At 35.3% G+C, this 15,664-nt stretch overlaps 1 protein-coding gene across 1 annotated transcript in view; it reads right to left on the reverse strand.

Moving 5' to 3' along the window:
- Epha6 (EPH receptor A6) overlaps positions 1-15,664 on the reverse strand; it is an 808,736-nt gene that overhangs the window by 773,113 nt on the left and 19,959 nt on the right. The window lies entirely within an intron of this gene.

Consider the following 15,664-nt stretch of genomic DNA (forward strand, 5'->3'; position numbering starts at 1 on the left):
AGAAAACAAAATCTTGCCAGACTTGGTGGCAGACTCCTGTAAAGCTGCCCAGGTAGATGTGGCAAGAGAATCACAAATTCTAGGCCAGCCTGATCCACTTAGCAAGACCCTGTCTCAAAACAAAAAAATTAAAAGGTTGGAGGACATAACTCAGTGTCAAAACATCCCTGGGTATGATACCCACCATGAGTGAATACAAAACATACATACATACACACACACACACACACACACACACAGAAACTGAAATTCCGAGGAGGTAAAGAAACTCTGGAAACACAGCTAATAAAAGGCAGAAGCCTTTGAATCTAACAGCAACTTTAAAGCTCAAGTACCTAAAAACTATGCTTGATGCCTCTCTGAGCTTATGAATAACAAGAGAATAGAAAAGTGTAATAGTAAAGGAAATAGAACAGTCTACAGTGCAAGAAGAATGAAAGGAGAAAGTGATTTCTGAGACAGGAGACTTCAGAGGGATTCCTGCACTCTTTTGGTTTCCTGCCTGAAGGATTCTAATAAGAAGCTATAAAAAATTAACATAGCAAGACTTGAAAGTTTACATGATTTTATATGGATCTTCTCCTGACATAAAACCAACAAAATAATTACCTTAATATTATTTATAATTTTAGAAATAAAACATCATAAAACTTGATTTTAAATTAAATTGATTTTATAAGGAGTTCCATTATACTGCCTAATCTCCCACAGTGTGGAATGAATAAATATTGAGTCAGAGTCATTCACATTCCCTATGAACAATAAAATATTTAAGCTGGCACTTTTTTAAACTATTACCTTTGAATTTTATAATATTTCACACCTAATCTTCTCAACTGGACCAAGGTAATGAACAAATCTTATGACAGAGGGCTATGGACATTTGTATTCGGTCAGCAACTTCTGAATTAAAGCCTGCTGGGAAGCTAAACTTCATGTCTTATTTACTTCGGCTTTGAAGGCTGCTGAAAAAGACAGCTCTAACTTTTGATAAGCCCATATTTTCCCCTAGGAAATTTCCATTTTTTTCCCCCAAATTGTTCTGGGAAAAGCAGTTACTATATGTTGTATAGACCAAAAGGCAAAATTAAAGTTGTTTCACTTAAAATATCTGAATCTCAGTATTTTCATGTGTTTAAGCTAGATTACTACCCTTAAAATTTTTTATAAGCAATAAAAACAAAGTAATTTGGGAAATTTAAGAAAAAGAGGAATAAATACAATCCAGACTGGCATGAAATACATATTTTTTAGGACTTCATGGCCAATTTGCCCTACATCGGGGAACTCTTGAACATTTTTTTTAATCATTTAGTATTACATTGCATGGCAAAGTGTATCAATCGAATTTTCAAATTTTTAAAATATGGAGGCTTAAGTGTTTTTATAACAACTGGTGTAGTCACTATTGTTTTCAGAAATTTTTATCAGATCTTTAATTTTCTTGAGTTTGCTCAGAAAATTTGGATTTGAACAAATTTGTAAAAAAAAATAATAAAAATAACTTACTCTATGATTACAATCACTTTTTCAGAATTTTAGTACACATCAGTATAATTTCATTATGGGGATGAAGCATATTAAAAACTAAATAAAGCCTGACCTGTAACACAAATTTAATTAAATACATATATTTAACATGTACCCATGTATATGCAAATGTAACATGAAAATATGGCATGAAAGGTATTCATTTTCATTTTAAGCCCATGTGGGATGAATAAATAGATTTCTTTCAGCTAACAGTACTCCTAATGAATATTATTTACTATGTCAACTGTTATGGGTTAGATTGAGGTGTCCCTCAAAAGCTCATGCGTGAAACAGTGTTAGAAAGTTCAGAGGTGAAATGATTGTGTCATGAGAGCTTTAACTTAATCAGTGCATTAATCCCCTGATAGGGATTGATTTGGTGGTAATTGTAGGCAAATAGGATGTGGCTAGAGGAGATGGGTCCCTGAGGAATGCCTTTGGGGTATATATTTTGTCCTTCTTGATCAGAGCTCTCTCTCTGCTTCCTGGTCAAGTCCTGAACCACTTTACCACACTCTGCTGCCATGAAGTTCTGCTTCACCTCCAGCCCCAGGAAATGGAGCAAGCTATATGCAGACTGAGACCTCTGAGGCCCCAGAATAAATTTTTTTTCTCCTAAAATGGATCTTTAGAGGTCTTTTGGTCACAGCAACAAAAAAATCTGACTAAAACATCCACTGTCAGCACATAAAACCACTTTCCTAAACTTTCCATCTTGTTAACATTAGCTTTTAGTAAATGACTATCTAATAAGCAATCAATAAATCCATAATATGTACAAATGAATGAACCGTACCTATTTTATCTACTTAGCCCTTAACTAATCAAATCAATTTGTAAATGACTTGCAATAGCTATTACATATCTTTTAGGAAAAAAATTAAAGTTTGGCTTCAGTAAGCTCATACTATTCCCTAATTTCCAAAAATACAGAAATATTTTTTCATATAATTTATCCCCTAATATATTAAGCAAAAATAGCTTACTAAATAATGGTTTTCTTAAAGATTGTAATCCTAGAATTCCAAAAATCTTTTATTGAAAATATTTCCTAATCTCACTAATTATAAATTCATACTGATATTTATTTAAGTACAGAATGTTCAATCAGACCTACAAGTATTTCTTTCTTCTTCTGAGTAGCATTACTCTGTTTTGTATTAACAGTAATGAAAAAAAAAAATTAAAATGTGCCCTGTTTGTGGCGATTTCTTAGAGTTCCCTTTATATCATTTCAGTTTCTTGGAGGGAAAAAATGAATGTGGCAATCAATATTTTGATAAATGTCCAAAATTATTTTATAATTTCCTCCCTTCTGCTGCAAGGGAAAGAATATCAGTAAATATGACAAATTACTGACTATTTGGAGTTTGATTTCTGAGCATTTTTGCAAAACATTTTACCACAATATGTTTTTTTATTCATTAATGGACCTGTTTGGGACATTTTCTTTTTACTTATAAAACATTAAATACCATTTTCTTACACAAAATTAATAGCTGAGGCAAAAATAATTAGGCCTTCCTTCTACTGGTTGAGATTTGAAACAAAAATGGAGGAGAAACCAGGCTTTTGAGAAATCCCAGTTACTATGCTCTAATGAGCAGGCACCAGAAATTTGTCCACTCTATAAGAGCTGCACCAGGATCAAGGAAGAAAGACTCTTACAGTACAGATGAGACATAAAACCCAATATACTTCCCCTGACAACCCGATAACCACAAGCCAACCAACCAAACAGGAGATCCAGGAGCAATCTAGACATAGTGTAAGAATGGTCATTAAGATTTTTTTTCCATTTTCAGTTATAGGTATGGTAAGGTAAAAATAACTGCCTTGCAATCAAAGATGTTGGGTGGGCTTTTGGGTGACCAGCTACTAATACAGTCTCTCTTGGCATTACATCCATAAACTTCTAATACATCACCACTACTTATGATGAGTTAGCTAACCATCCCTGGATTTCATGATATATCTTAGAATCAGAGCAACAGAGAGCCTCCTGAATCAGGGCAACAGACACTACAGAATGCAGTGTTTGCAGAATAAATTTCTTAATCTCTGAGCTTTTAAAGACAGAGAAATCTGCTAGCTTCTTCTCTTCTAGGAACTCAAATCAAAGAAAACCTGACCAAGTGTTGACATAATTAATATGTTAGCTCTCACTTCAGGTAAAGATTAGAAATTCATCATCAGAATTCACTGATGGCTGTCAGGAAGTTAAGGAAAACAGAGCAAACATACCAAAAATATGTTTTTAAAAAATCTTTTATTGATTTTATTTTTTTAAAAATACATGACAGTATGAAATATGATATGTCAAGAGCTTTTAATGTTTTGAACAACCAATAAAAAAAATAAAAAATAAAAATACATGACAGCAGTATAATGCATTACAATTCTTTTTTTCATATTTTATTGTTGCACGGTAATTGTGTAATGCACATAATTACATAATGGTGAGATTTGTGGTTATATATTCATACATGCACACAAGACAACAATATAATTTGGCCAATATCATTTCGAAGTACTTCCCCTTTCCTTCTTGTCCTCCCTCCCTTTGGTCCCTTTCGTCTATTCTACTGATTTCCCATTGATGTTATTGAGATTCTCCCACATTTCTTTTCCTTTTTCCTCTCTAGCTTCCAAAATTTTCACTAATTTATATGATAGCATTTCTTGGATAGAGGTGAAATAATTTTGATGATGTGAAAACAAACATATATTAGGTGCTTAAAAAAACAAAATAAAGCAAAAATACTTTTAATAAACTATTGAGAGCAATCAACATGACATTTGGACCAACATTAGTGGAGAGGCACTAACAAAGCTACAGATGTAAGGACTTTATAGAATTCTAGCTGGAGAGTCTTTGCATTATAGCACATAAGCCACACTGCATGGAAGTTAATTGGGCACAGCATGAGACCTACCCTAACACAACTGCTCACCAAATTAATAAGTCTCCCTTAAGCCCCCACCTTGAATCCTTAAAGACTGATTATATTTGGAGAAATGCAACTTAAATTTTTCATATGCTGTCACTTAATTACATTATCTAAAGAGAGGTAATTCATTAAAATCTGAAAATTAATTTTCCTGTTTCATGCCAAAAGCTACTTTCTTAAAGTCATTTTTTCCTCATTAAAAAAAAATTCACTCATTAATTTAAAAATATTTATCTTGTCTTTGTACTATTTTTTATGCTGGAAAGACAGTAGAGAAGTGACATATATATGTGTGTGTGTGTGTGTGTGTGTGTGTGTGTACATATATATATATCACAGAATGTACAGTATATTTTCTTTTATCTACACATTTTCAAACTTGGTCTTCATGAGTCTATTATTTATATTTAATTTAATCATTTAGTCTCATACAGCTAGATTGGGGATCAGTTTTTCTTGGACTATAATTGCCTGTTAGGATCAACTTGGGTGACTTATTTCAGCTGGTATTTTCTCTCTCATTATTTGTCTTGATCTCTTGGGCTTTCTTTCTCTTCTTTGCAAGTACCATTCTACATTATTTGTCTATTGCTCCTTCATGTATCAAGTTCTGTTGGAGTTATTATTATGTGTATGCACAACTGATTACAGAAACTGTTTTTATTTAGTCCTCACCAAATGATCTGGCACTCTTACAGTTTATCAGAATTTTACCACTTTCTGATAAAAATCATGCCATGACTCTGAACTCACTAATCATAAATTGAATAGTCCAAGCACTTAATCTTAAAAAAGTAAATAAGCCAGTAATAGAAAATTAGTTTTTAGCATAGAAATAATACAGGATTTATATGAAGATCCTTTAGGATTATTCAGAATCAGTAGATAAAGAATTAAAATATTTTTTTTCATTAAGGGAAAATTATTTTCCATATATTCCAGTTATCTTCTAGATGCATTTTGATTATACCTAGGTAAACTCTATTTATAAAAAATCATAAGTGCTCCATCATATTTGATATCTCTATAAAATAAAACAGATAAAGTAAGACCTTTGTCTTTGAGAGGTAAACACAATGAATGTCAGAGAATGATTAGCATATATCCAGAGGCTAGTCTCATTTGCCCTACAAATAACTTGGAAGGGCAAAAGAATACTGCCTAACACACATTTTTGCATCTAGTTATGGTGTCAGACAAAGTAAGTTTAAGTAAAAGTGTATCAAGCACTCTACAACACCTGGAAATTGAAGTGGACAATAACTTGAATGGGGTCAGTGACTGGAGATCAAGTTTATGGATAAAAGTTAAGGACTGAGGCACACAGTTTAAGGACATCACCAGGACTGGGTATTAGGGGGGAAAAATCAAAGCCTAGAGATTAGAATGACTATACCAGATGAAACTAATAGCAGAACTATTGGTGAGTTGCTGCCTTTTGTGGTAGTTTTAAAGTTGACCCCTGAGATTTTTCTATCAAATTAGGGCTACTCCTGCTCTCCAGACAGCAGGAGAACCATCTCTGCACATGGGCCAGTAAAAAAAGAATGGTATGGTTTCAACACACTTTGCATATTTTATGTACATATAAATGTATTCAAATAAAGCATATTTTTTAAGCAGTATGGGTTTCTTTAAAATACAGTGGAAAGAAAGTTCAGGTAAGAGAAATGTATTTTTTTTTAATTTCTTATTACTATTAAGTATTATCATTTTAAAAATAAGCTTTTCTGCAAAGCGTCCTATACATGAAGGCTAATCCAGTGTATATTCATAACTCTAATCCGTGAGCCTTTGAGTCTTCCCATTTTGGCTTCCTATTGATTGCAGTGATTGTACCAATCATTAGATTCCAACAGTCTCTTTACGCTGAACACTTAGGGCTGGGTTTCCCTGCTAGAAAAAGGAGTTCATGGGTTCTGCAAGCTATTGCTTCACTGAATTACTATCGTGCTTTCTTTTTTTTTTTCCTAACATTCCCTTACTGGCAGAATTACCTTACAAAACAGACAGATGTCCTTTTCTTCCCAAGTATATCTGACTTTTGTAAAGAGTCCCATAAATATTTCTCATTTCTAATTTAAGAGTGCCATTAAAATAAACATGCTCCAGAAAACAAATATCATGTAGATATTCTTAAGTCTTCACATACTTTCTCTGCTATCAAGTCCCCAAATACTTTCAATTCTGTTTATTTCTAACTGAAAACCAAACACCAAGTCCTTATTCTTGCAAAGTTCAAAACAAGACCCACTGGTTAATAGGTAAAATAATGGATACAGCTTTATCAAGAATATTCTATCCTTGGCTGGGGTTGTGGTTCAGTTGTAGAGTGCTCACCTAGCATGTGTGAGGCACTGGGTTCAATCCTCAGCACCACATAAAAATGAAATAAAAATATTGTGTCCACCTACAACTAAAAAATATATTTTTTAAAAAAGAATATTCCATCCAATTAACTTCTCTATATTAAAATTCCATTAGCAAGTATAAAAGAGAAGTAATAAAACCCAAATTTGAGAAAAACTCCATTCTCAGCTTTTGCTTGTGGGTGGGGACAGGGCAAGCTTTGGCCTCTGCAGTCCAGAAAACCCTTTAGTGTTATCACAGCAGGGTCAGCTCCTAAGGCTGAAGCCAACAAAGCCTAACTTCTCCAGGACTACTGAGTGTAGTCTTGGAGCTCTGTGGTGGGCTGTACCCTCCTGTGTTGCAATGTCCTCCATCTGCTCACACCCACATTCTTTCCAGGTTCCTGTCTCACAAATCAGAAGAATCAAATTAACCACACAATGGAGGGCAACAGTGAGAGGAGGAGGATTTATTTGAGTGTCTAGAATAGAAACAGAACTCTTGCAGAGACAAGAGGGGGCCCAATAGGGGTTGCCCCAGTGTGCGCTAGTCTAGGAGGTTATACAGCACTTGGGTCAACACTATTGATCCAAATTTATGCTAATCAGGGTTTGAAAAAAATACTAATGCTACTGGTTAGCTCTTGAGTCTGAACTTCCATTCAGGTCTGTTCCCCTTCCATTTTCTTGCTGTTGGTAGGGAAACAAGAGGTTGAAGTCCGTTGTTTCGAGCCATCCATGGGCTTTGTGTGAGCTGTGCGCATTTGAGCATATGAGGGGACTGGTCTGGTGTTGTGCGCTGATTGGGCTATGCGATGCAAAAGTGCCTTTCCTCTCCCTCTGCCTGTGACCCCACACAGCACCTGAGATGGGTGTGTCTTGCCAAGGTATCCACAAAACATCATCAAACAAGACTCCACCCTTTGAAATCCTACCCCTTGCCTTATTTGGGTGGAATATTCTATCAAATGTCTTCTCCCCAATAAATAGGGGGGTTTGGGGTGTGCTCACTGTTGCTCTTTCCAGTGCTGCCCAGCTTCGAGCTGACCCCTGAGGTCTCAGTGCCATCCCTGACCCTGGAAAAAAGGTATTTTGTGTTTGTGTGGTCTTTTAGTTGCCAGCCCAATTCACACAGACTGACCCTGATTCTGTCACCCATGTGGGACATGGGCGACAGTGTACGGAGGGTGCATACTGCAAAGAGAAGGGGTGGAGCAGGCATATATACACCTGAGCAGGACTGGTCATCACAGTGTGACAGACTGGTGCCCTGGTTTGCCTCTGCAGTGGGCTTACCATGCCTCATGCCCACCAAGCCTCAGGCATAGCCCACCAGGGCTCCCTCTCCTGACCAGGGCTTGGTTTCACTAATACCCCAGGTGATCTCAGATATTTGCTGTGAGAAGCTAAAAAGAATGGATGACATGTTTCAATTTGCACAAAGGAAATTTTCAACTAGATGCTCAAGAGAAGCTCAAAATGAATTCCACTCTGATCCTAGTGCTTTTGTTTTTACATTGGTGATATAATGGAATATTTCTTTAAATTTTCTGATGGCAATAAATTGTAAAGACAGTGGGTTGAAAACTGCAGTTCAAAGAAAAGCTGATACAGATATTTTAAAATATACACCAAGAGTAAACACCCAACTTATGCAAAACGAAACACCTTCAAAACCAAGATATTAAATAAAGATGTCTGAACTGTAATATTCTAAACCTGAACAGAGCAATGTTTCTGGTATTATTTTCTTTGGAATTCTTCCTCTCTATATTGAAAGTGGAAGGTAGGTCTTAAATAATAAAGACTTTCAAGAGGGAAAAGTTAAAACCGGTTCAGGTACAATAAATTCTGAAAGGTCATAATACATATCACTGTATATAATTAAGTATTTGGAGAGTGTTAGCAAAAATTTAGGGTGCATTTTAATCTAAATATAATCTTAGCCTATTTATAAGGGCACAATTTAAAATGTAGTGCTAAAGAAACAATTAGAGGTTAGGGAGGGAAGCCACACTTTGTGGGAATCTAAATTGTCAGACATAATCATCTGGAAAGCAGCATCACTTTTTATTTCTATTTTTTGTCATTACATAAAAGACAGCTCCAACCCTTGTCCTCCCACACTGATTACAAAAGGGCAGCTAGCACCTATTTTTGTTTTAGCAGACACAATCTTGGTTCTCGAAAGTGTAGTCCTATTAATTTATCCTGAGGTCTGGGGTAAAGTTCCCCATTATTCTGCATGACACTGATAGCACTCCTGGTTCTGTCATGCTTTGATTAAGATCTTTTGATTCAGATTTCCTATGATACCACTACTATTTCCTATGATACACACACAGGAAATTAAATCGGTTTGTTGGAGAGATGTCTGCACTCCCATGTCCTTTACAGCATTATTCAAAACAGCCAAAACAGGGAAAGCACCTAAGTGTTCATCAATGAATGAATGGATTTGGAAAATGTGATATAAGTACACAATGTGATATTATTCAGGCTTACAGAAACAGGAAGTTCTGTCTTTTGTAGCAATATGGATGAACTAGAGGATATTATGTGAAATAAGCCAGGCAGAGAATGACAAATCCTGCCTGATCTCCCATATATGTGGGATCTAAAAAAGTCAAACTCGTAGAATTAAGAGTAGAAATGTGATACCAGAAGCTGGGATTAGAGGTGAGGCTGATGGCAAAAGGAGAGACATTGATCAACAGGTACAAATTTATACTTAGATAGGAAGAATAATTCTGGTGTTCTATTAGACAGAATGATGACTATTGTAAAACATAATGCACTATATATTTTAAAATAGCTCAGAGGATTTAAGATGCTCTCCAGACAAGGAAATGATAAATATCTGAGGTAATAAATATGCTAATAATCCTAGATTAATCATTTCACAATGTACAAATGTATTGAAACATCATACTGTACCTCATAATATGTAAATTTTTCAACTAAAAAGAGATTTTTAGAGATGACATTTTCATGCCCAAGACCTCAGGCTTGCAGTAGTGGCCCTGCTAGAATCTTATCTTCCTTTGAGGAAGAAATTGCAGGATAGATGGGAGGGTGACCCTCACCAGAGAATCTTAAGGAGGGCAGATACTTCCTCTGCTCCCTTCTTCGCAGTTGTTAATACAGGCACATGATATAAGAGTATTCACTAGAATGTTCCAGTCCAGGACTTTTAATCTGGAGTGAGTGATGATAAGAAGCACAGACAGAATTAATTTCAGTAGTGATGATAAGAACAGAAGCAGTGATGATAAGAACAGAAGCAGTGCTGACAGCATCTGGTACTAAACTGCTCTCATAAAGAAATGCAGATTAGTACACCGTGATACTAGCTGTTACTTAACGTTATTAGAAAGCAAAACGGTTTGCAAATATGTACTTTTGGTATAACAGGCAAGGTATGTTGTAGAAAAAAAGAAAACCAGTTCAATGAGCTTAAAACAATATATGTTGATTTCTCCCTCAAATGACTCTCTTCTGTGGCTGAGAGGTGCTTACTCAGAAACCATAGCTGAATAAGAACCCACGAACTTGATCACTGCTGGTTACCAAGGAAGACAGAAACTGAGGATCTAGAGAGTGTTACACTGGCATTTAATGCAACATACACATTGCTTCTGATCTACACTCCTTGGCCAAACAAGTCACATGGCCTTATCCAACCACAAAGACAGCTAGGAAATTCAATCCTTCCATATGTTTGGAAATCAAGATGCTAGAAACACTGAATAAACATTATTAATCACTGCCACAATTTTTGCTTTTACTTTTAAAGTTCTCGGTTTCCTTGAAACTTTGAAACATAGATGAATTTTGATTGCCAAAGTGAGGCCAAGAGAAGTTCTTCTCCATCTCTCTCTCCTAAATACTCACTCTAATGACTCCACTTTATCACATTCAAATTTCTGTTCTACCTTATAACTCTTTCCCCCTAACCAAGGTTCAGTTTCATCTCTACTTTAAATTTGTACTTTTCCTGCCTCCTTCAATATTTTACCTTCACCCATAAGTCACATGTGAGTTGGAGAATTCACACTGCCATCCTATATACAGGCAGACAATAATTCATGTTCCTACTCTTCTCTCTACCAACAGTTCTACTCTCATTTTCACTTAGATCTTGAAAACTTTGTTGCTGTCCCTCTTGCTTACCAAGATGGGTCCAAGGTTCAGAATAGCAAAGGTGCTTTTAACACCCTATAAGAGTGAGTGGTCTGGATCACTGATAAACTTGCTGAGCTAATAAAGATGAAAGCAATAGCAACTCTATGGAGGCTCCTCTGACCTCACAGAAATTAAGAGTTAAGGGCTAAGAAACAATTCTAAACAAATTAATCAGAGATAGAAAAGATATCCCCATTCATCTCCAACAGATGAGTGTGTACTATGCTCACAAAGGCAAATAATCCGATTTTCTGGAAGGGCAAATAAAGGAAATTATTCTTGATCCTCACAAAATACAAACAGATAGTACAACTTTAGTTTTAGCCAGGTGGTTGGACCCAGACAGGAGATTAACCCTAGTCCATGAGCTCTGAGCTACTTCCCAATTATTACTCTGAATTGAACACTTTTTAAGAGTGGTGAAAAAACCTTTCGAGTTCATTCTTTCAATACTCACTTGTCACTTTTATATTCACTGCAATTTCTTCCATGAAAAATGGCAACAGTGTCCTAAATGGTCTTCCATTATCAATTCCTGTCACCACCTGCAATCACTGTTCATTCTGGGGACAGAATAATCACTTGGAAAAAGAACCTGGAATATTTTATTCGTATCCTCCACTCCTAAAATCTGTCAACAGATTTTCTGCTTTGCTAACAAATACATAGTAAGTGCTTCCAACAAGCCACCCAACAATTAGAGCCAAGAGCTGAACAACCAATTTTTAATTATGCTGACAAGATTTATTAGAAATCTTTGTAATTTTTTTTTCTTTTTTGACAGGAGGTGGTGAGTTCCTACTCTGCTGGGTCAAATCCTGGGGCTCAAGCAATCCTCCCCCCACCTCAGCCTCCCGAGCAGCCAGGACTCAGGACTAGAAGTGTGTACTGCTGGTATTTCAGAAATCTTTCTTTCCTCATTCTTTGTCTATCACAATTATTTTTTAACTGATATTTTTTAACCCCGCCCGAATCTATTCTCCAAAGCACGTTTTTATCTTTCAGAGAAAGCATTCTATGATACTCATTTCATTTTATACTTATTTATTTCTTAAAATCTAATCATTTTAGGGGTTTAGAAGGTTATCAGGGACAGAACTCAGGGTCACTTTACCACCACTGGGCTACATCACCAGCACTTTTGCTGAGGGTCTTACCAAGTTACTGAGACTGGCTTTGAACATGCAATTTTTAGGCCTTAGCCTCCTGAAATGTTGGAATTACAGGTGTATGCCACTGCACCCAGCAAAAATCTAACGGTTTAACAATAGTTCTCAGCTAAAATTCTTCTAAAACCCCTGAGTCTCTGGGGGATATTAAATATTAAGTGCACAAATCAAATTTTTTAAATTTCCAATTTACAGTCTTTATATCAACACACACACACACACACACACAAATTTACTCAAAACCTTTTCCCTTTAAATGGGAAACCATAGGGATGCAAACCAATTTCAGTGGAGACAAAGTGAGCACTCCATCAGTCTGTTCCAATTGGGTGACACTGTCCATTCTCAGTAACATAGTATTAAAATATCTACCCACAGATGCCCACTAATTAAAGTAGGAAGCAATGTAACTAATGGGGAGTTATATTTAAAAGCTTAAATGTAGTAAAGATAGTATGTAATTAACCACTTATTTGGGGGGGAGCACTTTCAACACCACTTTGAGTTATTTGGAGGTAAGTACTTAAAACCTAATTTATTTCATCATTGATATGCAGAATATGAACATCATAAAGATGAAACTGAAATTTAATATAAATTTCACAAATTACAAATATCAAAATATTAAAAATTTGTTATACTTTATAAAGTAGAAACATTTTAACTGATAAACTATACATTTGAAATACTGAAAAATCAGTTATTCCTTAATTTAACAGCATATAAACTCTCAAGAAAAAATAAAACATTTCCTTATATTTTAACTTTAAATTTGTTATACTTTAAAAATATACAATAATCAAAATGCCTTTATTGAAATCTATCACATTCCAACAAAAAAATGAGCTGTTATTTATATGTATTAGAGATATTTGTCATAGTAAGAAGGGTCAAAAGTACAACATGGTTGAAACATGTTGACCTGAAAGCTCAGGATGGCCTCATTTTTCTCTGGTGACGCCCATCCAATGACACCACCAAATTGATTTCACTTTCCCTGACATGCCAAGCTCCTTCTCTCTCTTTTCTTTGAGCAGTTATTCCATCCTTTGGGAAAGCCTTTCCCTGCTGACTCTCCCTCATCAAAACCAATGTTATTCAAGACCCTGTGCAGCATCAGCTCCTATGAAAAGCCTCCATGAACTCCTCCAGGCAGAATAAGTTACACCACACTTCCTCTTCCTCCAGGAAATCCTGTGCTTATTCTTACTACAGAGTCATTACCATACTGAATTATAATAACTAGTGTATATATTTTTCTACTCTGTGCTCTTGGAATTTAAGCCTTTCAGTTAGAGAAGCCGTTTCCATCTGTTAGGACATAACTTGAGTATGCAGGGCACACTTCTATCCGTTGTATGACAGCTGCTATGAAAAGTCACCTCTAACTCCTAACCTTAGAATCAATCAATTCTTGGACTCCCCATCTTATTGTCCAGTTTAGAGGCCCTCACACAGTGCCTTCTTTTTATGCTTTTGTCCTAGATTGTCTGGCATAAGTTTCTTAATCGCTCTGTGCCTCTACCTTTTCCTAATTTATACAAAGGAACATCATAATGGTATCTACCCCTTAGGTAAAAAGGAGGGCAGAATCTATGCAAAACTGCAGGCTACCATTTCCCTTTGTGCCAAGTTTAAACATGGTGGTAAGGTCCAGACTATGGGCAGCACAGAATGAGGCACATTGTTAGAGGCAGAGCTAAAGTGCACCTGGTCAAGTACAACCTCAGTGACCACTGCACTCAGCTAGCCTGCCTGCCCTTCTGCCTCCCAATTGTATTTCCTCCTTTTTGACTCAAGAGGGAGGCAGGATAGCTCTTGTTTAATGCTAACATGAGTCACAGTTTCTGGAATTCAATTAATGTTTGTTCAGTAAATGTGGAGTGAATGATTAAATGACTTGATCGACAATGTGTGAAGATGTTCTAGCAATGCTGTGAAACTAAATGAAATACAACAATTGTGTAGTACTTCATAATTTTCAAAACATTTTGACAAACAACATTCCATTGCTGCAACTCTGTAAAACAGAACCTCCAAGGATTATCAGCCCTTCACAAAGGTGGTAACTACAGTTGGAAGAGATTAAAATATTTGCCCAAGGCCACAAAAAGACCAGCCTAATTAGCCTGTCCAGTGCCTGTCTGGGATAAAGGTTATTGCTTCTTAAAGCCTCTTCATATGTTTTCCTTGATTTCAATGAATTAGCAAAACTTAGGTTGAATATTAATGAGCTATATGATTTTGTTGGATAGTTATTTATGTACTAGTACCATGTCTGAGAAAACAAATTTTTGGTCAATTGAGGGAATGAGAGAAGGGAATACTTGATAATCCTGTTTATGGAAAAAAAAAATCAGAGATGAAAGTTGTTTGTCAAGTCCTGCGTAACTCAAACACTGACAAAGTTTTATGTTAATATAGTCTTTAGGTTACATTTTAGAGTTTGTTTCTACATAATTAACCTTTATCATAAAAAAATGAGATGATTTTATACGAATACTATGAGATACAATCACTAGAACTTATTTCTCCTTTGTGGAAATTAATAGAATTTCTGGCAATATTTTTTGTATAATTTTCCTTTTCAAAATCATTTGGTATCTTCAATTAGAAATGACATCACAAGCTTTATCCCATCACATTTCTTAGGGAACTCAAATTAAAAGTCAATATGTAAGCTATTCAAAGACACTTGGTAGTTTTTGGCAAAATGAATTAATTTCACTGAAATTTTATTTTCTATCTTATGTGATAACTGATAATTCATGTACATGAATTCATGTAATTCAGTATTCTTGTAGAGATTCTAGTATTCATTATGCCAAGAAAAGCTAAGTGACTGTGTACAAGTCACTTAATATTTTTCGGTTTTATTTGAGTCAATGGTATGTCAAAGTGTTCTGCTAATGACCTCTGGCTACTCATCTACATTTAAATTCCATTTTATAGACCAAATTGCCCAAAGCAATCCATCAGTCAATAACAATCCAAGGAAAGCAATTCTTCACTTAAAAAAGTCAAAATCAGTCATTTTCATCTTTCCATGACAGTAGAATTCAAAAAAGTCAACTTTAAAAAATCCACATAAATATAATTTTATCTAATGTAATTAAATATTAACATTTTAAAGTTGAACACAACATTTTGATTACTTTTCCAGTACAAATATAAACATTTCTCACTTGACATAATTTTTTACTATAGGAAATAGAACACATCTTAGAAATAATATATAAGTATATTTCTGGTAAGATAGATGCAAAGAGATAATGCTGTAATAATTGAAAGAGTAGTTTGGCATTAGGTCTTCATAAGGGCAACACAGGGTTATGCCATGTGTCAATAAATTCTGATTTCCAGTTTGTCTTCGTGAACTATTTTTTTCTTTGATTAACCTCAAAATAATATTCTTTGAAGTCTGGTTACTTAGTTTCAGATAATATTTTTAGATTAATTTCATTCTTTTCTGCCCGCG

This window comes from Marmota flaviventris, chromosome 8 (genome assembly GCF_047511675.1).
Source record: "Marmota flaviventris isolate mMarFla1 chromosome 8, mMarFla1.hap1, whole genome shotgun sequence".
NCBI classification, from domain to species: domain Eukaryota; kingdom Metazoa; phylum Chordata; class Mammalia; order Rodentia; family Sciuridae; genus Marmota; species Marmota flaviventris.